The sequence below is a fragment of the Oryctolagus cuniculus genome, chromosome 12 (assembly GCF_964237555.1).
Source record: "Oryctolagus cuniculus chromosome 12, mOryCun1.1, whole genome shotgun sequence".
In the NCBI taxonomy this organism is placed as follows: domain Eukaryota; kingdom Metazoa; phylum Chordata; class Mammalia; order Lagomorpha; family Leporidae; genus Oryctolagus; species Oryctolagus cuniculus.
In genome coordinates, this window is record NC_091443.1 from 64,718,930 (window position 1) to 64,741,317 (window position 22,388).

Below are 22,388 nucleotides of genomic sequence, written 5' to 3' on the forward strand. Positions count from 1 at the left end.
ATTTGAAAGACATAGTTACAGAGAGAGGTAGAGACAGAGAGAGAGAGGTTTTCCATCCCCTGGTTTACTTCCCAGATGGCCACAACGGCTGGAGCTGTGCCGATCCAAAGCCAGGAGCCAGAAGCTGCTTCTGGGTCTCCCACGTGGGTGCAGGGGCCCAAGGACTTGGGCCATCCTCTACTGCTATCCCAGGCCATAGCAGAGAGCTGGATCGGAAGAGGAGCAGCCAGGACTAGAACTGGCGCCCATATGGGATGCCAGAGCTTCAGGCCAGGGCTTTAACCCGCTGTGCCACAGCCCCGGCCCCAAGTGATGACTTTTTTTTTTTTTTTTTGACAGGCATAGTGGACAGTGAGAGAGAGACAGAGAGAAAGGTCTTCCTTTGCCGTTGGTTCACCCTCCAATGGCCGCCGTGGCCAGCGCGCTGCGGCCAGCGCACCATGCTGATCTGATGGCAGGAGCCAGGTACTTCTGGTCTCCCATGGGGTGCAGGGCCCAAGGACTCGGGCCATCCTCCACTGCACTCTCTGGCCACAGCAGAGAGCTGGCCTGGAAGAGGGGCAACCGGGACAGAATCTGACGCCTTGACTGGGACTAGAACCCCGTGTGCTGGCGCCGCTAGGCGGAGGATTAGCCTAGTGAGCCGCGGCGCCAGCCCCAAGTGATGACTTTTAAAACATACTTGAGAGGCAGAAAGCACGAAGGGAAAAGATTAAGTGAGAGAGAACACACAAGAGAGCTCCTTGTCTCCTGGTTTATTCAGCCTGTAATGCCTAGGCCGAGCTGACCAAGGCCTGGGTCTGACCCAGGCATTTCAGAACAGGCCATGGGTGTTTTAACTCATGTCTTAACTGCTAGGCCAGATGCCTGCATGTGCTACAGGATGACGTTTGCCTACCTATACAGCCTTACTGCCTATCATCTTTCTTCTCACTGTCTATGCTTTAACTACATTGGCTGTCTCTCTAATTTTCTTTTAAGTTTTGTTTATTTATTTATTTTTTTTTAAATTTTTTGACAGGCAGAGTGGACAGTGAGAGAGAGAGACAGAGAGAAAGGTCTTCCTTTGCCGTTGGTTCACCCTCCAATGGCCGCCGCGGCTGGCGCGCTGCGGCCGGCGCACCACGCTGATCCGATGGCAGGAGCCAGGAGCCAGGTGCTTTTCCTGGTCTCCCATGGGGTGCAGGGCCCAAGCACTTGGGCCATTCTCCACTGCACTCCCTGGCCACAGCAGAGAGCTGGCCTGGAAGAGGGGCAACCAGGACAGAATCCGGCACCCCAACTGGGACTAGAACCTGGTGTGCCGGCGCCGCTAGGCGGAGGATTAGCCTAGTGAGCTGTGGCGCCGACCTTAAGTTTTATTTGTTTGAGAGACAGAATGATAGGAAAGAAGGAGAGAGGAAGAAAGTGGACTGCCGTTCGCTGGTTCACTCTCCAAATGACTGCAGTGGCTGGAACTGGTGGGGCTGAGGTCAGGAGCTGGGAACACAATCCAGATCTTCCCTGTGGGTGACAGGAATCTAATCACTTGAGCTGTCACTGCTGCTTCCCAGGGTTTGCACTAAGAAATTGCAATTAGGAGCCTAAGCCCTTAGTCAAATCCATGCCCTCTAAAGTAGGACATGGACTTTCTTTTTTTTTAGGACATGGGGTTTATTTAAAAGGTTTGTTTGTTTATTTTATTTATTGAAAGGCAGAGTTAGAGAGGGAGAGACAGAGAGAGAGATATTCCATATGCTGTTTCACTTTCCATTTGGCTGCATTGGCCAGGGCTGTGCCATGCTGAAGCCAGGAGCTTCTCACGGTTCTCCCACGTGGGTGCCCTGCACTAGAGCCTTCCTTCACTGATTTCCCAGGGACATTATTAGGGAGCTAGATCAGAAATGGAGCAGACAGGACTCAAACTGGTGCCCATGTACGATGCCACCGTCACAGGCAGTGACTTTACCCACCACACCACAACTCTGGCCCCAGGACATGGGCTTTCTAACTGGAGTCTTAACTGCTAGACTGAAGACCCACCCCTGAACATCTTTTAAATTCAATATCAAATGTGCAAATATAATGAAGAAATATATTATGTTGATTTTGTCTTTATGTGTGACTTGGAAGTAGCACAGTTGGAGCCCTTGAGAGTGGGTTGGAAGATTGCCGAGTTCAATTGAAGTTTAAATAACTATGTATGTACCTGAAGCTAAAATTCCATTTTCTGTCCTTTTCCTTGGGTCACGGGGTACCCACCTCCCACGAGGTAGCCACATGTAAGAAGTATCATAGCCATGGAGAAGCAAATACAATGCCCTAGGTATCTAATTTCAGTGATTGTTGTTCTTTTCAGTAAAGGTGATTTGTCAAATGTATAATTAAATGCAATTTAGCTTTTATTATTTCATGAGGTTTTTCACTTTACATTTTCTTTTGAAAATTCTTCATCAGGCAAGACTGTTTCAGAAAATTATTATAATATTACTTAATTCTTCATACTTCCCAATGCTAAGCCTTAATTTTTTTTTTTAAGATTTATTCATTTATTTAAAAGGCAGAGTTACAGAGAGGCAGAGGCAGAGAGAGAGAGAGAGAGAGAGAGAGAGGTCTTCCATCTGCTGGTTCGCTCCCCAGATGGCACAAAGGCCAGAGTTATGCAGATCTGAAGCCAGGAGCCAGGAGCTTCCTCTGGGTCTTCCATGCAAGTGCAGGAGCCATAGCACTTGGACCATCTTGTATTGCTTTCCCAGGCCATAGCAGTGAGCTGGATTGGAAGTAGAGCAGCTGGGTCTTGAACCAGTGTCCATATGGGATGCTGGCACTGCAAGCGTTGGCTTTACCTGCTAGGCCACAGTGCCAGTCCCTAAGCCCTTTTTTTATGATTTATTTATTTATTTGAAATTCAAGTTACACAGAGAGAGAAGAGGCAGAGAGAGAGAGAGAGAGAGAGGTCTTCCATTTACTGGTTCACTCCCCAATTGGCCACAATGGCCAGAGCTGTGCCGATCTGAAGCCAGGAGCCAGGAGCGTCCTCTGGTTCTTCCCACGTGGGTGCAGGGATCCAAGGACTTAGGCCATCCTCTACTGCTTTCCCAGGCCATAGCAGAGAGCTGGATCGGAAGTGGAGCAACTGGGTCTCGAACTGGTACCCATATGGGATGCCAGCACTGCAGGCCGTGGCACCAGATAGGATATTTTCTAAATTTACCATTGTTAATATTCGTTTTTTACTTTTCTTTATGTAAATATTCACATATTTGGGCCTGATGGATACTAAGAAGTGAAATTGCTATATTTAATGTATTTGCTTTTTTTCTTAAGATTTATGTATTCATTTGAAAGTCAGAGTTACACAGAGAGAGAAGGAGAGGCAGAGAGAGAGAGGGCTTCCATCCACTGGCTCACTCCCCAATTGGCTGCAACTCCTGGAGCTGCGCTGATACAAAGCAAGGAGGCAGGAGCTTCTTCTGGGTCTCTCACGTGGTGCAGGGGCCCAAGGTCTTGGGCCGTCTTCTACTGCTTTCCCAGGCCATAGCAAAGAGCTGAATCGGAAGTGGAGCAGCCAGGACTCAAACTGGTGCCCATATGGGATGCTGGCACTGCAGGCCGCGGCTTTACCCACTACGCCACAGCGCCTGCCCCGCTTATTGTTTCTTTGAAAAGCAGAGTTATATATATAGAGAGAGGGCGAGAGTGACAACGATATCTTTCAATCACTGGTTTACTTCCCATATGCCTTTAACAACTGGGGCTGGGACTGGGCCAGGTCGAAACTAGGAGCCAGGAACTCCATCTGGGTCTCTCTCATGGATGGCAAGAACCTAAGTACTTGGGCCATCTTCTGCTGTTCCCAGGCACATTGGTAGGGAGCTGGATCAGAAGTAGAGCACCTGGGACTCCAGCTGGCACTCATATGGGAAGCTGGCATTGTAGGCAGCGGCTTTACTTGCTGTACCACAACTGCCAGCCCCTTCTATTTCCTTATAAGTCTTTAATATTGATTTTCTGTGAATTCATGTTTTTTGTCCATATATTTATTGGAGATGCCTCTGTTTTGGGTATTAATACAGATATTATTCCTTTGCATGTCAAGTATGCTTAATGTTTTCTCCTAGCCTGTCTTTTTTTTGACAGGCAGAGTGGACAGTGAGAGAGAGAGAGAGAGAGAGAAAGGTCTTCCTTTGCTGTTAGTTCACCCTCCAATGGCCGCCGCAGCCGGCGCACCACGCTGATCTGATGGCAGGAGCCAGGTACTTCTCCTGGTCTCCCATGGGGTGCAGGGCCCAAGCACTTGGGCCATCCTCCACTGCACTCCCTGGCCACAGCAGAGAGCTGGCCTGGAAGAGGTGCAACCGGGACAGAATCCGGTGCCCCGACCGGGACTAGAACCCGGTGTGCCGGTGCCACTAGGTGGAGGATTAGCCTAGTGAGCCGCGGCGCCGGCTCTGTCATTTACTTTTTAACTTTTATAAATATATTCTATATCAAGTTTTCCCTTTCTTTTTTTTTTTTTTTTTTTTTTTGACAAGCAGAGTTAGACAGAGAGAGAGACAGAGAGAAAGGTCTTCCCTCCGCTGGTTCACCCCCAAATGGCCGCCATGGCAGGCGCTGCTTGGATCTGAAGCCAGGAGCCAGGTGCTTCTCCTGGTCTCTCATGCGGGTGCAGGGCCCAAGGACCTGGGCTATCCTCCACTGCCTTCCCCGGCCACAGCAGAGAGCTGGACTGGAAGAGGAGCAACCAGGACTAGAACCTGGTGCCCATATGGGATGCCAGCGCTGCAGGGGGAGGATTAGCCTAGTGAGCCATGGCGCTGGCCCCCCTATATGAAGTTTTCAATCTTGGCCAGCGCCACGGCTTACTTTGCTAATCCTCTGCCTGTGGCGCCAGCACCCCGGGTTCTAGTTGCAATTGGGGCGCCGGATTCTGTCCTGGTTGCACCTCTTCCAGTCCAGCTCTCTGCTGTGGCCCGGGAAGGCAGTAGAGGATGGCCCAAGTGCTTGGGCCCTGCACCCGCATGGGAGACCAGGAGGTAGCACCTGACTCCTGGCTTTGGATTGGCGCAGCGTGCCGGCTGTGGCAGCCATTTGGGAGGTGAACCAACGGAAGGAAGATCTTTCTCTCTGTCTCTCTCACTGTCTAACTCTGCCTGTCAAAAAAATAAATAAATAAATAAAATAAAATAAAAAAAAGAAAAAAGTTTTAAATCTTGTCATAATGGTAACTGCTAGTCTTATACGACTATTATTTTTAGGTTTTATTTCCTTTTCCTATGATTGTATACAGTTATCTTATTGAGTATAACTTTTTTTAAAAAAATATTTATTTATTTATTTGAAAGAGTTACACAGAGAGAGGAGAGGCAGAGGGGGGGGGGAGGTCTTCCATCTGATGGTCCACTCCGCAATTGGCCGCAACGGCCGGAGCTGTGCTGATCTGAAGCCAGGAGCCAGGAGCTTCTTCCAGGTCTCCCACGTGGGTACAGGGGCCCAAGGACTTGGACCATCCTCTACTGCTTTCCCAGGCCACAGCAGAGAGCTGGATTGGAAGAGGAGCAGCTGGGTCTCAAACTGGCACCCATACGGGATGCTGGTGCTTCAGGCCAGGGTGTTAACCCACTGTGCCACAGCGCCAGCCCCATAGTATAACTCTTAAATTTAATTATTTAATATAATTATTTTAAGGATTTATTTATTCATTTGATAGAGTTACACAAAGAGAGAAGGAGAGGCAGAGGGAGAGAGAGGTCTTCCATCTGCTGGTTCACTCTGCAGTTGGCTGCAAAGGCTGGAGCTGCGCCAATCTGAAGCCAGAAGCTAGGAGCTTCTTCCGGGTCTTCCATGCAAGTGCAGGAGCCCTAGCACTTGGACCATCTTGTACTGCTTTCCCAGGCCATAGCAGAGAGCTGGATCGGAAGTGGAGCAGCTGGGACTTGAACCGGTGCCCATTTGAGATGCCAGCACTGAAGGCCATGGCTTTATCTGCTACACCACAGTGCTGCCCCTAAAGTAGTATTTTTTAAATCTGTCAATGTGTCGTTTTTTAAAATATGGTTTGTTTATTCATTTGAACAGTAGAGTTATATATAGAGAAAGAGATATTGAGATTGATTTTCTGTCTGCTCATCCACTCCATAAAGGCTGCAATGGCCCACGCTGGGGGCCAGACCAAAGCCAGGAGCCTGGAACTCTATCCAGGTCTCCCATGTTGGTGGCTGGGGCCAAGTACTTGGGCCATCTTCTGCTTCTTTCCCAGGTGCATTAGCAGGGAGTTGTATTGGAGGTAGGGCAGCCAGAACCCAAACCAGCACTCATATAGGATCTAGGCATTGTAGGCGGCATCTTAACCTGCACCACAACGCAGGCCCCTCAGTATATCTTTTTGTATGATGTAAGATAGGGATTTTGTTCCCGAGTAGTTAGCCATTTTTGTCCAGTCCATTGAACTGAATTCATTAAATTCTTTTTCAGTGATTTGAAATCCCTCTTTTTTGATATATATTCAGTTCGCATATTTAGTCAGTTTTTGGAGTCTTTGTTTATTAGTTTATTTATGTGTGTATCAATATCATTGACCATTTGAAATCCCTATTAACTTTGTAGTTTTGAGAACAGAAAAAGATAGCTCCCCTACTGTTTCCTCTGTTCTAAAATTTTGTAGGATATTCTACTTTTGAATTCTAGTTGTTTTAGAATCAGACTATAAAATTTCAGAAAACACTGTTGAAATTTTTTTTAATTCTCAAATTTTTATTTATTTGAGAGGCAGAGGGAGAGAGAAATGTACATATAGAGAGGACTCCCAGATTCTAGAAAAGGCTAGGTATTGAACCAGGCACTGTGATAGTGGATATGGGTGTCTTAACTGGAGTCAAACCTCTACCCCCTCCAGTGGGTTTTTAACGAAATAAGTATGACTTTCAAGGAATATTTTATTATGTTAACATAGTTGTGCTTATGTAATAGCATTTTTACATAGCTTCCATCAATAAAGTTCTTAGATTTACCTGCCATCCAGGGATTTAAACCCTAAATGGGGGAAAAAGTAGAGAAATATAGATAGCTTTATTAGGGTGGTTTTGTATCTGAATAAAAACTAGTTTTCATAACCTAACACAGCTCCATTTATGTGGCTAAACTAAAAACTTTTGAATTTTACTAGTGTAGTAGGAAGAAAGTCATACTATATCTAAGATGTCTTATAAGAAATTTCCAGTATTTTAGTTTACTGATGTGAACTTTGTGTAAACCCTTGTGCCATGTGTTCTGGAGGATATTTGATTCTTCCAGCGATTTACCAGCTGTAAAAAAGTTGATAAAATATTAAGTAATACTCTGTAATATTCTTCTGTAATAGAAGATACTATGTGATATGTTCTGGGAGTGTTGGAGAAATTGCATGGATGAAGAAAGGAATTTCCTGCAGTTTGATCTTGGTAAAGTTGGTGGAGAAGATGTGATCTGAGCTGGACATTGAAAAATGGATGGAATTTCCTTTGTATTAAGCACTATGTACATAGCACTTTATATGAATTTTTGTCATCTAATCTTCACAAAATCTCTGTGAAATTGTTATAATTAAGTTTCCAATCGAGGGACTTGCAATGTGGCCTTGCTGGCTAAGCTGCCACCTGCAATGCTGGCATCCCATATGGCTGTTGGTTCAAGTCCCAGCTGCCCCAGTTCCAATCCAGCTCCCTGCTAATGCAAGCTTAGGAAAGCAATAGAAAATGGCCCAAGTGCTTGGGCCCTTGCACCTACATGGGAGACCTGGAAGATGATCCTGGCTCCTGGTTTCTGCCTGGCTCAGCTCTGGCCGTTATAGCCATCTAAGGAGTGAACCAGTGGATAGAAGATCTTTTTCTCTCTCTTTGTTTCTCCCCTACTCCACCCCCTGTAACTCTCTTTCAAATAAAAAAAATCCTATACAAAAGATGAAGAAACTTGCACTTGGAGTGTGTATTTTCAGTGGGTCCACATAAATCTGAAAACCATTTTTGAAATATGATTACCTATGTGGGGAGGGCACTAAGATGTTGGATTTGGAAGTCAAAAGGAGGCTTTTGGCGGCACCACGGCTCACTAGGCTAATCCTCCGCCTTGTGGCGCCGGCACACCAGGTTCTAGTCCCGGTCGGGGCACTGGATTCTGTCCCGGTTGCCCCTCTTCCAGGCCAGCTCTCTGCTGTGGCCAGGGAGTGCAGTGGAGGATGGCCCAAGTGCTTGGGCCCTGCACCCCATGGGAGACCAGGAGAAGCACCTGGCTCCTGGCTTCGGATCAGCGCGATGCGCCGGCTGCAGCACACCGGCTGCGGCGGCCATTGGAGGGTGAACCAACGGCAAAAGGAAGACCTTTCTCTCTGTCTGTCTCTCTCTCACTGTCCACTCTGCCTGTCAAAAATAAAAAAAAAATAAAAATTAGGCCGGCGCCGCGGCTCACTAGGCTAATCCTCCGCCTAGCGGCGCCGGCACACCGGGTTCTAGTCCCGGTCGGGGCGCCGGATTCTGTCCCGGTTGCCCCTCTTCCAGGCCAGCCCTCTGCTGTGGCCAGGGAGTGCAGTGGAGGATGGCCCAGGTGCTTGGGCCCTGCACCCCATGGGAGACCAGGAAAAGCACCTGGCTCCTGGCTCCTGCCATCGGATCAGCGCGGTGCGCCGGCCGCAGCGCGCCGGCCGCGGCGGCCATTGGAGGGTGAACCAACGGCAAAGGAAGACCTTTCTCTCTGTCTCTCTCTCTCACTGTCCACTCTGCCTGTCAAAAAACAAAAAACAAAACAAAACAAAACAAAAAAATTAAAAATAAAAAACAAAAGGAGGCTTTGTTATTGTTTAGAGAAGGTGTATTTAAAAGGAAATAAATTTAGAAAAGAAAAAATGTTTTTGAACTAATAGGAGAAAGGAAGTTTTAGTAACTAAAGATTTTAGGAAAGAACAGAGATCTGTTTGCAAAACCACACAAAGATTGTCTTACTGAATTGAAGGCAGAGATATTTTTTACGTGAAAAAAACAGGAGATGACAAGTGTTACTCGGTTATTTATTTGACTGGCAGAGACAGATATCTCCCATCCACTGAGACCATTGGAGAGTGAACCAGGGGATAGATTACTTTCTTGCTCTGTCTGTACCCCCTGCCCCTGCCTTTCAAATACATAGATCTTAAAAAGTCCTGGAGACAGATGGTGGTGATGGGCGGTAATGATGGTATAACACTGTGAATGTACTTAATGCAACAGCTACATGATTAAAGTTATTGAAATGGGGGGTAGGAGTTTGGTGCAGCAGTTAAGATGCTGCTTATGATGCCGAGATCCCAAATCAGAGGGCCTGGGTTTGAGTTCCCATTCTGCTCCTGAAACCAGCTTCCTACTAATTCGAACCCTAGGAGGCAGCAGGTGATGGCTCAAATGCTTGGGTGCCTCAAATGTTACTGGCTCAAATATGGGAGACCTGGTTGGTGTTCCAGGTTCCTCACTTCAACCTAGCCCACCCCAAGCTGTTGGGCATTTGAGGTAGTGAACCAATGAATGGGAGAGCTGTCTGTTTCCCTCTTTATGTCTCTCAAATTTTTTAAATTATTAAAATGTTAAATTTTATGTTATTATATTTCATCACAATAAAGACAGTGATGGCAGGGAGAGCACGTGTTTGGTCTAGTGGTTGAGATGCTGCTTGGGAAGCTTGCATCCCATATTGGAGTGCCTGAGTTTGAATCTCGGTTTCACTTCCTATTCTAGCTTTCTGCTAATGCACATCCTAGGATGCAGGTGATGGCTCAAGTAGTTGGATCCCTGACAGCCATATGGGGAACCCAAATTAAGTTCTAAGTTCCTGGCTTCAGCCTGGTCCAGCCCCAACTTTCTCAGGCATTTGGAGAGTGAATCAGCATATAGGAGATTTCAGTCTGGCTATCTCCATGACACTCAAATAAAATTGTATATAGATTTATTTGTTTGAAAGATAGATTTACAGAGAGGTAAAGGCAGAGAGAGATAGGGAGAGAGACAGGTCTTCCATCTGCTGGTTCACTCCCCAAATGGCTGCAACGCTGGAGCTGTGATGATCTGAAGCTAGGAGTCAGAAGCTTCTTCCAGGTCTCCTATGTGGGTGCAGGGGCCCAGGAACTTGGGCCATCCTCCACTGCTTTCCCAGGGCATAGCAGAGAGCTGGATTGGAAGTGGGAGCAGCTGGGACCTGAACTGGCGCCCATATGAGATACCAGCATCACAGGATGTGGCTTTACCCAATGTACCACAGCACTATACCACAGCACCGGCCCTAGTAAATATATTTTTTAAAAAGTTGCAGTAACATTCTCAGAGATGTATCTTAAGTAAAATTTGAGTAGAATTTCTAAGACAGAACTTTATCCTTCCCTTTGAAAAGAATCTGACTTGGGGCTGGCACTGTGGTAAAGCAGGTGAAGCTGCTGCTTGCAGTACGAGCATCCCATGTAGGTGTCAGTTTGAGTCCTGGCTGCTCCATTTAACATCCAGCTCCCTGCTAGTGTGCCTGGGAAAGCACTGGAAGATGGCCCAAGTGCTTGGGCCCCTGCACCCACATGGAAGACCTGGAGGAAGCTCCTTGCTCCTGGTTCCTGGCTTTGGATCTGCCTAGGTCTGGCCATTGCAGCCATTTGGGGAATGAACCAGTGGATGGAAGACCTCTCTTGTTCTCTCCGCCTCTGTCTGTCTGTAATTCTGCCTTTCAAATAAATAAATAAATTTTTAAAAAATTCTTCTTCAAAAAAAGGGAAAAGAACCTGACTTTTTTTTTTTTTTTTTTTAAAGACTTCATCTGTTTATTTACAAGGAGGAGCTACAGAGAGAGAAAGAGAGAGTGAGAGAAAGGTCTTCCAACCACTGGCCTATTCCCCAAATGGCCGCAATGGCCAGAGCTGGGCTGATCAGAAGCCAGGAGCTTCTTCCAGTTCTCCCATGTGAGTGCAAGGACCTAAGCACCCAGGCCAAAGCAGAGAGCTGGATCAGAAGAGGAGTAGCTGGGACATGAACTGTTGCCCACATGGAATGCTGGCACTGCAGGCAGAGGCTCAGCCCACTATGTGGCAGTGCTGGCCCTAGGAATCTTAATTTTGAAAAAATATATTTATTTATTTGAAAGGCAGAGAGATGGAGAGAGTGCTTACATCTGTAGTTTCACTCCCCAAATGGCCACAACATCCAGGACTGGGCCAGGCTGAAGCCAGGAGCTGGGAATTCCATCCTGGTCTCCTATCTGGGTGTCAGAGGCCCAAGTACCCAGGCCATCCTCGGCTGATTTCCTAGGTGCTTAGTAGGAAGCTGGATCAGAAGTAGAATAGCTAGGACTTGAGCCAGTGCTCTGAAATGGATGTCAGCACAACAGCGCTGGTTCTATGGGGTTCAAGTATTTGAGCCATAATCCATTGTTTTCCCAGGTACTTTAGGGAATTAAATTGGAAGCAGAGTAGGAGGACTCAAACCTGTGCTCCAGTATGGTTTGTAGGCATCAAAGATGGTGGCTTCACCCACTGCACCACAGCATAGGCCTCAGAATCGACATTATTACTTGGATCAGCTGATGCTGAATAACCCTTGTGAAGGACAGGTAAGTCACAAGGCTGTAAGCTCGCTTGATTTCTGGGTTGGCTTTGGCCAGGCCTGGCCCCATCTTTTACAGGTAATGGTGAAGTCAACTAGTGCATGGGAAATTTCTGTCTTTGCCTTTCAAATAAATAACTGAGTAACATTGGTGATCTCCTGTTTTTCCTTATAAATATCTCTCTCTCTCTCTCTCTATATATTTTTTTTTGACAGGCAGAGTGGATAGTGAGAGAGAGACAGAGAGAAAGGTCTTCCTTTGCCGTTGGTTCACCCTCCAATGGCCGCCACGGCTGGTGTGCTGTGGCCGGTGCACCGCGCTGATCCGATGGCAGGAGCCAGGTGCTTCTCCTGGTCTCCCATGGGGTGCAGGGCCCTAGCACTTGGGCCATCCTCCACCGCACTCCCGGGCCACAGCAGAGAGATGGCATGGAAGAAGGGCAACCGGGATGGAATCCGGCGCCCCAACTGGGACTAGAACCCGGTATGCCGGCGCCGCTAGGTGGAGGATTAGCCTGTTGAGCCGTGGCACTGGCCTCTATATTTTCAATTTAGATGAGACAGCGTATTTTTTCCTTTTTTAAAAATTATCTATTTATTTATTCACTTATTCATTCACTTTACTTGGAAGGTAAATCCAGGTCTCTTGTGAGACTGGCAGAGAGCTGACTCCCTTGATTGCATTAGCAGGAAGTAGAACTGGAGCTCAAACCAGGTTCTCCAGTGTGGGCTGTGGGTCTTCTAAGCATCTTAGCCACTGAGCTGAGCGCTTGCCCCTGGAGCTATATTTCTATGATGTGACTGCCAGTGCTGAAATGTTGCACGATCTCCACATGTTTTTATTTCAGTTTTTATTTATTCTCATTTTTTTTTAAAAAGAGATGGATAGAGGGACAAAGATCTTCAATCTACTTTTTACCCTCTAAATGCCCACCACAGCCAGGGCTGGACTAGGCCAAAGCCAGGAACCCCGAACTTGATTCATGTCTCCCACATGAAAGGCAGGGACCAAAGGACTTGAGCTGTTACCTGCTGCTTCCCAGGGTGTGTGTCAGCAGAAAGCTGGATCAGGAGTGGAGTAGCTGGAATTGAAACCATGCACTCTGATATGGGATGCCGCTAAACCCAGGCAGCAGCATAACTGCTGCATGCCTGCTCTGTCCATCTCTTTGTGAAAACTGTGATAGTTTTTTTCTGTTCCTTGGTTTTTCTGTAGCCAGGAACCATTCCTGTTTGAGTTCTAGTTTTCATTGGGGTGTGCTTTAGAATGGTTCCCTTTCATTAACTTTTGGCCTCTACCCACTTTTTTTTTCCCCCTGACAGGCAGAGTGGACAGTGAGAGAGAGAGAAAGGCCTTCCTTTTGCCGTTGGTTCACCCTCCAATGGCTGCCGCGGCCAGTGCATCTCGCTGATCCAAAGCCAGGAGCCAGGTGCTTCTCCTGGTCTCCCATGCAGGTGCAGGGCCCAAGGACTTGGGCCATCCTCCACTGCACTTCCCTGGCCACAGCAGAGAGCTGGCCTGGAAGAGGGGCAACCGGGGCAGAATCCGGCGGCCTGACCGGGACTAGAACCCAGTGTGCTGGCGCCGCAGGTGGAGGATTAGCCTATTGAGCCGCGGTGCCGGCCTCTCTACCCACTTTCTCTAATTCATTTATATAGATGAATTTTAATATTATGAGGGAAACCCCTCACTTACTTACTTCAGCAATCCTGTAACCTCATGATAACTCTAAAAGGAAATACTTTGCATATGATTCACCTGATAAAAAAGATGGAATAACATTAAAATATAAAAAAAGAAAAAAACAAATAAAAAAAGATGGAATAAAATAAACAATTTGTTTGCATAGATTGGAATATTGAAGTTTTCTTTTTTTAAAATATGTTTTTATTTGTTTGAAAGAATTACACAGAGAGAGGAGAGGCAGAAAGACAGAGAAAGAGAGGTTTTCCATCTCATAGTTCACTCCCCAGTTAGCCGCAACGGCCAGAGCTGTGCCGATCTGAAGCCAGGAGCCAGGAGCTTCTTTTGGGTCTCCCACACGGGTGCAGGGGCCCAAGGACTTGGGCCATCCTCTACTGCTTTCCCAGGCCACAGCAGAGAGCTGGATTGGAAGTGGAGCAGCCGGGTCTCGAACCGGCGCCCATATGGGATGTTGGTGCTTCAGGCCAGGGCGTTAACCTGCTGCGCCACAGCCCCGAACTTTTTACTTTTTCTTTAAGATTTAAAATGCTGTGGTAATTACTGCTGTAACATTTGGATATACATATTATCTTTTTCTGTAACTTAACAAAAAACCAGTTGGGCTGTACTTTTGGACTCCTTTCCAAAAGTATTACACTGAATGAAATAATATTGATCCCATTCTTGATAGTGTTTGGTGTCATTCATTCATTGTTTCGTTTGTACAGTAAATAAATGTCTGTTTAGAGTGAAACTCTTGTCTCAGTGTCTGCAACTTAACTCCTTCATCTTTTTTTTTTTTTTTTTAAGGATTTATCCATTTATTCGAGAGGCAGAGTTAAGAGACACGAACAGGGAGAGACAGAGAGAAAGGTCTTCCATCTACTGGTTCTCTCCCCAAATGGCTGCAATGGCCAGAGCTGTGCCGATCTGAAGCCAGGAGCCAGGAGTTTTTTGAGGTCTCCCACATGGGTACAGGGGCCCAAGCACTTGGGCTATCTTCCGCTGCTTTCCCAGGCCATAGCAGAGAGCTGGATCAGAAGTAGAGCAGCCAAGCCTCAAACTACACCCATATGGGATGCTGGCAATGCAGGTGGTGGCTTTACCCGCTTATGCCACAAGCGCTGTACCCTCTATCCTCTCTTATATTCAATTAGACTTCTGTCCCTACTACTCCTCCAGGATTATGCTTCATGATCATTGGTCTCTACATTGCTGAATCCAGTGAACATTTCTCATTCCAGATTACCTGTAAGGGTATGCAGAGATAGGGTACCTGGAAGACATTATGTGATCTGCTTTCCCCTCCTGTGCTTGCCTCTCTGATCTCATTTTTCTGTCTGTTCCGCTCTATCACTTCTTTTCAGCCCTAGTAGCCTCCTTGTTTCTCTTCAAACACTCTGGGAAAACTTCCACTTGAAGACTTTTGCATGACTTGGGTTCTCTGCCTGGGATTTCTTCTCCCAGATATGGCTTCTTCCTTCACCTTTTGTTTTTATTTAAGTGACACCTTTTCAATGAGACCTAGATTACTAGTGCTGTTTAAACGTGCAGTCCTTTCTAACACTGAATTCCTTTCCTGAATTTCAACAGTATTTACTGCCATATGACATATTTTAATTATTTAATTTTGTTCATTGCCTCATACCAATATTGTATAAGCTTCATGATGACAGTGTTTTTTATCAGTTTTGTTCACTGATATATCCTCCAGCATCTAGAGTAGTGCCTGCCATGTGGTTGGATGATTCTAGTGTTAAAGAGCATAAGGATGTAGTTTGGCCTAGTTGGTAAGATGATGGTTGTAATGGACACTGCAGCTCCAATTCAGAGTGGCTGGGTTGGGTGCCTGGCTTTAGCTTCTGATACCAGCTTCTGCTAAAGCAGACCCTGGAAGGTAATGATGATGGCTTATAGCATTTGGATTCCTGCCACTCAAGTGGGAGATCTGGATTGAATTTCATGTTCCCAGGTTTAGTTCCAGTACAGCCCTGGGCACTGCTGACATGTAGGGAATGAACCAGTGAATGGGAATACTTTCCCTCTCCTACTCTGGTCTCCCTGCCTCTCAAATTAGTAATAAATAAAAATGGAAAGAAAACCCCATATACTATTTTAAAAAGCTAATGCAGTCATAGATCATGTAAATAGAAATAACCTTGAAAGTAATTCTTAATTTGAAGGGATTCTGGGATGGCTGGTGCAGCAGTTAGGATGCTGGTTGGGATGCCTATATCTCATATTGGAGTGCCTGGATTTGAGTTCCAACTGTGCTTCTGATTTTAGCTTCCTGCTAATATGCACTCTGGGAAGACACAGGTGGTGAGTCAAGTAGTTGGGTCCTTGCCTTTTAAATTAAAAAAAATTTTTTTTTGACAGGCAGAGTGGACAGAGAGAAAGATCTTCCTTTTCCGTTGGTTCACCCCTCAATGGCCACTGCGGGCGGCGCACCATGCTGATCTGAAGCCAGAAGCCAGGTGCTTCCTCCTGGTCTCCCATGCGGGTGCAGGGCCCAAGTACTTGGGCCATCCTCCACTGCACTCCTGGGCCACAGCAGAGAGCTGGACTGGAAAAGGGGCAACCGGGACAGAATCTGGTGCCCCAACTGGAACTAGAACCCAGGGTGCCGGCGCCGCAAGGCGGAGGATTAGCCTATTGAGCCGTGGCGCCGGCCTAAATTTTAATTTTTTAAGATTTATTTATTTGAAAGGCAGAGTTGTGACAGGACTGGGAGGAGAAGATACAGGGAGGGGGGAGACAGAGAGAGAAAGATGTCTTTGTCCACTGTTTCATTCCCCAAAATGTCGTAACAGCTAGGGCTGGGCCAAGCCAAGTCTAAGAACTTCATCTGGGTCTCCCACATAAGTGCAGGAACCTAAAGATTTGGGCCATCTGCTGCTGCTTTCCAAGCCCATTAGCAGGAAGCTGGTTTGGAAGTGAAACAGCCAGGACTCAAACTGGTGTCCATATGGGATGCCAGCACTGCTGGAAACAGCTTTATCTGCTGCCCCACAGCGCAGGCCCAGCAACCAACACTCTTATAGCAAAAAATAGGTTAACAAGAGAAAAGTATAACAATTTTATTTATCAAAATTTTATCTGATATGGGAGCTTTTATATTAAAGACTCAAAGATGCAGGGGAAGCTATGTGACTTTTTTTCCCTTTAGGTTCAGTAAAGCAGGGACAACTGCACAGAAGTGTGACTGAACAAAAAAATGTATGAGCTAATGGAAGTAGACTGAAGAAACCCAGCAAGGCCTGTCTGTTCAGATTCTTCTGTTCTCTCAGCTACAGCATTTCTTCCTCCTGGCTATGGGGCAGGGTCCTCTGGAATGAGGGTCTTAATTTCACTGTTAACACAGAAAGGTGGTAGAAGGTTAGAGTAATAGTTATACACTTTATGGGTGGCTTTGAGGGATGGGGCTTTAATTTCTGTGACTCCCCTTGGTGAAGAGGAATTTTAGTTTCTGTGACTTGCCTCGGGAGAATGTGGGGCTAGAGACAGGAGGACAGGAAGGGGAAGGTCACTGGAGACTTGACTTCTGAAGCTTTCACTTTGGGCTGCTCTTTTCCAAGCCCCAATACTAGTTAAGTTGAATGCTTTCAATGGTTTAAAAAACAATGCTTTCTTCTGGACATTTTCTGACTTTCCCATCATTTTGTTATATATTTGTGTATATGTGAGTATGTATAATTAATATAAGAATGTGTATACTTTCTCTACTTTCCATGTTAATTTAATTAACAGAACTAGCATTTTCATGCATTCAGAGCTGTGATTTCATCATGGTTTCTTTGAATCTAAGCTTAGAAAATTGTCTCAACCTCCTTTCTTCTTGCTTGTGTCCCAGAGATTTGATAAATGTTCACTTTTTTTTTTAAAGGTTTATTTATTTATTTGAAAGTCAGAGTTATACAGAGAGAGAAGGAGGGGCAGGGAGACAGAAACAGAGAGAGAGAGAGAGAGAGAAAGAGAGAAAGTCTTTCATCCACTGGTTCACTCCCCAATTAGCCGCAATGACTGGAGTTGTACCACTCCAAAGCCAGGAGCTGGGAGCTTCTGGGTCTCCCACATGGGTGCAGGGGCCCAAGGAGTTGGGCCATCTTCTGCTTTCCCAGGCCATAGCAGAGAGCTGGATCGGAAGTGGAGCAGCCAGGACTCGAACTGGCGCCCATAGGGGATGCCAGAACTGCAGGCAGCAGCTTAGCCTGCTATGCCACAATGCCAGTCCTTAAATATTCACTTTTATTTTGTTCTGTCTTCTTCCATAAATAATGAAAAGTTGTATAGGGACAATAGAGTTCCATAACCATAGGTTTGTCAAGTTGTTACCTGAAGGCATGGGAGAGGAAAAGAGAGGGGAACAGAGGAACAACATGTAAGTAATTGGCAAAGGACAAATGTAAAAAACGAGAACTTTTCCTTTAAGATGTATCGGAAGGAGGTAAGAATGGTTGAGGACATATGAGTAGGAGTGATAAGAGAGACAATTTGGGCTGGCGCCGTGGCTCAATAAGCTAATCTTCTGCCTGCGGCACCAGCACCCTGGGCTCTAGTCCTGGTCGGGGCACTGGATTCTGTCCCGGTTGCCCCTCTTCCAGTCCAGCTCTCTGCTGTGGCCTGGGAGTGCAGTGGAAGATGGCCCAAGTCCTTGGGCCCCACATCCGCATGGGAGACCGGGAGAAGCTCCTGGTTCCTGGCTTCGGATCAGTGTGGTACGCCAACTGCAGCTGCCATTGGAGGGTGAACCAATGGAAAAGGAAGACCTTTCTCTCTCTCTCTCACTGTCCACTCTACCTGTCCAAAAAAAAAAAAAAAAAAAAAAGAGAGGGAGACAGTTTGGATATGGTCAATTCCTGGTTGCCACTTTTTAGTTATGTGTTTGTAATTATTTAACAGCTTAGGCTTTAGTCTTCTTGTAAAATAATATCAGAGGGCTGGCCATATGGCACAGCAGTTTAAGCCATTGCTTGCAACACTGGCATCCCATATTGAGTGCCGGTTCAAGTCCTGGCTACTCTGCTTCTGATCCAGTTGCTTGTTAATGTGCCTGGGAAGACAATTGAAAGTGACCCAAATGCTTGGATGCCCACCCCAGCCACTCATGTTGGAGACCAAGAAAGGGTTTCTGTCTCCTGGTTTCAGTCTGTCCCAGCCCTGGCTGTTATGGCCATTTGGGAAGTGAACCAGCAGATAGAAAATTGTTTTCCTTTCTCCCCCTCTCTCTGTAATTCTGCCTTTCAAATAAATATTAAATCTTTTTAAAAAATGAAAAAGGGGCCAGCACTGTGGTGTAGTAGGCTAAGCCTCTGCCTGCGGTGCCGGCATCTCCTATGGGTGCTGGTTCATGTCTCGGCTGCTCCTTTTCTGATCCAGCTTTCTGCTATGGCCTGGGAAAGCAGTGGAGGGTGGCCCAAGTGGTTGGGCCCTTGCACACATGGGAGACCCGGAAGAAGCTCCTGGCTTTGGATTGAATCAGCTCCAGCTGTTGTGACCATTTGGGGAGTGAACCAGTAGATGGAAGACCTCCCTGTTGTCTCTCCTTCTTTCTGTAACTGTACCTCTCAAATAAACAAATCTTAAAAAAAAAATACTGATACTGTCTTGCTTGCTTTATAGGCTTGGTGTGAGTTAAAATGAAACAAGTATATGTTAAAGTGTTAGTGGTTTAGTCACTTAAAGTGCTTTAAAAATATGTAGCCTGTTAGTAGTCAATAGTTTGAGAAAGTCATTTGCTTTGTGTAGGATATATAAGTCAGAGTGCTCCAGATAGCAAGATTCTGATGTTCTTGGACCAAAATATTTGTGAGTCTTGGGTCCCTGCACTTGCGTGGGAGACCCAGAAGAAGCTCCTGGCTCCTGGCTTTGGATTGGTGCAGCTCTGGCTGTTGAGGCCAATTGGGGAGTGAACCAGTACATGGAAGACCTCTCTCTCTCTCTCTCTCTCTCTCTCTCTCTCTCTCTCTCTTCTCTCTCTGTCTCTCTTCTCTCTGTGTAGCTCTGACTTTCAAATAAATAAATCTTTTTTTTAAAAAGGCTGGAATTCTTATAAGAATTAAAGAAAAATATGATTTTTTTTCTTAAACAGAGAAAGTAGGGGAGAGAGTGATTAATCCATCTTCCGTTCGTTAGTTCACTCGCTAAATGGTCGCAATGGCTGGAACTGGCCGATCTGAAGTTGAAAGCCAGGAGCTTCCTCTGGGTCTCCTGCATGGGTGCAAGGATCCAAGCACTTGGGCCATATTCTGCTGCTTTCCCAGGCACATTAACAGGGAGCTGGATCAGAAGTGGAGCAGCCAGAACCCGAAAGGGCGCGTGTGTGGGATGTTGGTGCCACAGGCAGTGGTGTTATCTGCTATTCCACAGCACCAGCCTGAAAAATATGACTCTTGGTTGCAAGTGATAGGAACCAAAACCAAACTGGCTTCAGAAGAAAATATTTTGCCTTGTGTTACTGGAAAAGTTCAGGGAAAGCACTGGCTTCAGGTATGGCTTTTGTAGTTTGGATATTGTCATCAGAACCTAGTGTCCTTCTCTGAATTCAAATGTACTTTCTACTATAAGTTGGTTTGATCTTTGGATTTCAGGTGATGACAACATGGCTGAATCAGAGCTAGTCGCTGCCCTTGTAGTTCAAGTACAATAGAAAGGAGAACTTTTCTTCCCCCAAGAATGCAAACAGAAATGAGCCAGGTGTTTTTCTTTGATCCACTTGTAGCCAGAACGGAATACCTTGGTTCACTTACGTCATGATCAGTTATAGTTACAGGTAGAATCAGAATCGCTCCAGTTGTTTTGGGCCTCTTTATTTACAGAGGAATAGTCTTATATTTCTGAAATTTCCTCTGTTTTTAGGTTGCTTCTTAGAACAGTCTAGATATTTGAAGCTTTATTCATTGAAAGCATATACACCAAGTGCAGTTAGTATAATCATTCCTTGGTATTTTGGGGACATTAGATATATCATTTGGGACTACTGGAAATAGCAAAATCTGTGCATGCTCAAGTTACTCATGAAAATGGCATAGTATTTGCATTAACATATACACTTCCTCCCATGGGTCTTTTTATAAAATTTTTATTTTTTTATTTTTATTTATTTGACAGGCAGAGGTAGACAGTGAGAGATAGAGAGAGAGACAGAGAGAAAGGTCTTCCTTCCGTTGGTTCACTCCCCAAATGGCCACTACGGCCGGCACTGTGCCGATCCGAAGCCAGGAACCAGGTGCTTCCTCCTGGTCTCCCATGGGGGTGCAGGGCCCAAGCACCTGGGCCTTCCTCCACTGCCCTCCCAGGCCACAGCAAAGAGCTGGACTGGAAGAGGAGCAACCGGGACTAGAACCGGTGCCCATTTGGGATGCCGACGCTGCAAGTGGAGGATTAACCAAATGAGCCACAGTGCTGGCCCCCCTCCCATGGATCTTAAATCATCCCTGGGGGGGAGGGGGCAGTGCTGTGGTGCAGCGGATTAAAGCCCCGGCCTGCAGTGCTGTCATCCCATATAGGCACCGGTTCGAGACTTGGCTACACACTCTCTCTCTCTCTTTTTTTTTTTTTACAGCAGAGTTAGACAGTGAGAGAGAGACAGAGAGAGAAAGATTTCCTTCCGTGGTTTCACCCTCCAAATGGTCACTACAGCTGGCGCGCTGCGCCGATCTGAAGCCAGGAGCTAGGTGCTTCCTCCTGGTGTCCCATGCAAGTGCAGGGCCCAGGCACTTGGACCATCCTCCACTGCCTTCCCAGGCTACAACAGAGAGCTGGACTGGAAGAGGAGCATCTGGGACAGAATCCGGCGCCCCAACCGGGACTACAACCTGGGGTGCCGGCACCGCAGGCAGAGGATTTGCCAAGTGAGCCGCGGCGCTGGCCTGCTGTTCCACTTTTGATCCAGCTCTCTGCTATGGCCTGGGAAAGCAGTGGAAGAAGGCCCAAGTCCTTGGGCCCCTGCACCCACATGGGAGACTTGAAAGAAGCTCCTGGCTCCTAGCTTCAGATCAGCTCAACTCTGGCCATTGTGGTCATTTGGGGAGTGTACCAGGGGTTGGAAGACCTCTCTCTCTAGCTCTACCTCTCTAACTTTGTCTTCCAGTAAATAAAGTAAATCTTTAAAAAAAATCATCCCTGGGTTATATATAATATCTGATACAATGTAAATGCTACATAAATATTTATTTATTATATTGTTTAGGGAATAATGACAAGAAAAAAGTCTGTACATATTCATTACAAATGCAATTTCTTTTCCAAATGCTATAAGTATTTTTTTAAAGATTTATTTATTTATTTCAAAGTTGGAGTTACACAGAGAGATGAAGAGTCAGAGAGAGAGAGAGAGGTCTTCCATCCTCTGGTTCACTTCCCAAATGACCGCAACGGCCAGAGCTGCACCGATCTGAAGCCAGGAGCCAGGAGCTTCCTTCGGGCCTCCCACACAGGTGCAGGGGCCCAAGGACTTGGGCCATCTTCTACTGCTTTCCCAGGCCATAGCAGAGAGCTGGATGGGAAGTGGAGCAGCCAGGACTTGAACCGGTGCCCATGTGGGATGCCAACACTGCAGGTGGTGGCTTTACCTGCTATGCCACAACGCTGGCCCCTAGAAGTATTTTTTATCTATAGTTATTGGAATCTACATATCTGTAACCCATGCACATGGGGGCCCAACTGTCTATGCTTTGCCTTACCTTATGGCTTCAACTCAGCTCATGTATGGCCTTGCTGTCTTTTTAAAAAATGTTTATATTGTTTTTTAAAAATTTTAATTTATTTATTTCTAAGTCAGAAGTAGAGATAGGGAGACAGAGAGATTCACTCCCCAGATGCCAGGTTGAAGCCAGGAGCCCAGAACTCCATCCAGATCTGCCACATGGTTACCAGGAACTCAGGTACTTGGGCTCTCTTCTGCTGTTTTCCCAAGCACGTTAACAGGGAGCTGGTTCAGAATTGGAGCTGCCAGAATTTGAATTGGCTCTCTGATATAGGAGCCTAGCACTGCAAGCAGCAGTTTAACTTGCTGTGCCACGTTAAGCCCAAAAAGTAAGTTGTATTGAGATATAATTCATATATAATAACATTTACCTATTTAAAATATGTAATTCAATGGTTTTAATATAGTCACAGTTGCACAACTATCACCACAGTGGATT

The 22,388-nt window shown here is 46.3% G+C and overlaps 1 protein-coding gene across 15 annotated transcripts in view; it reads left to right on the forward strand.

Annotated features, from left to right (window-relative positions):
* The window catches only part of MGA (MAX dimerization protein MGA), a 154,432-nt gene that overhangs the window by 24,438 nt on the left and 107,606 nt on the right, over positions 1 to 22,388 (forward strand). The gene's annotated exons all lie outside the window — the stretch shown is intronic.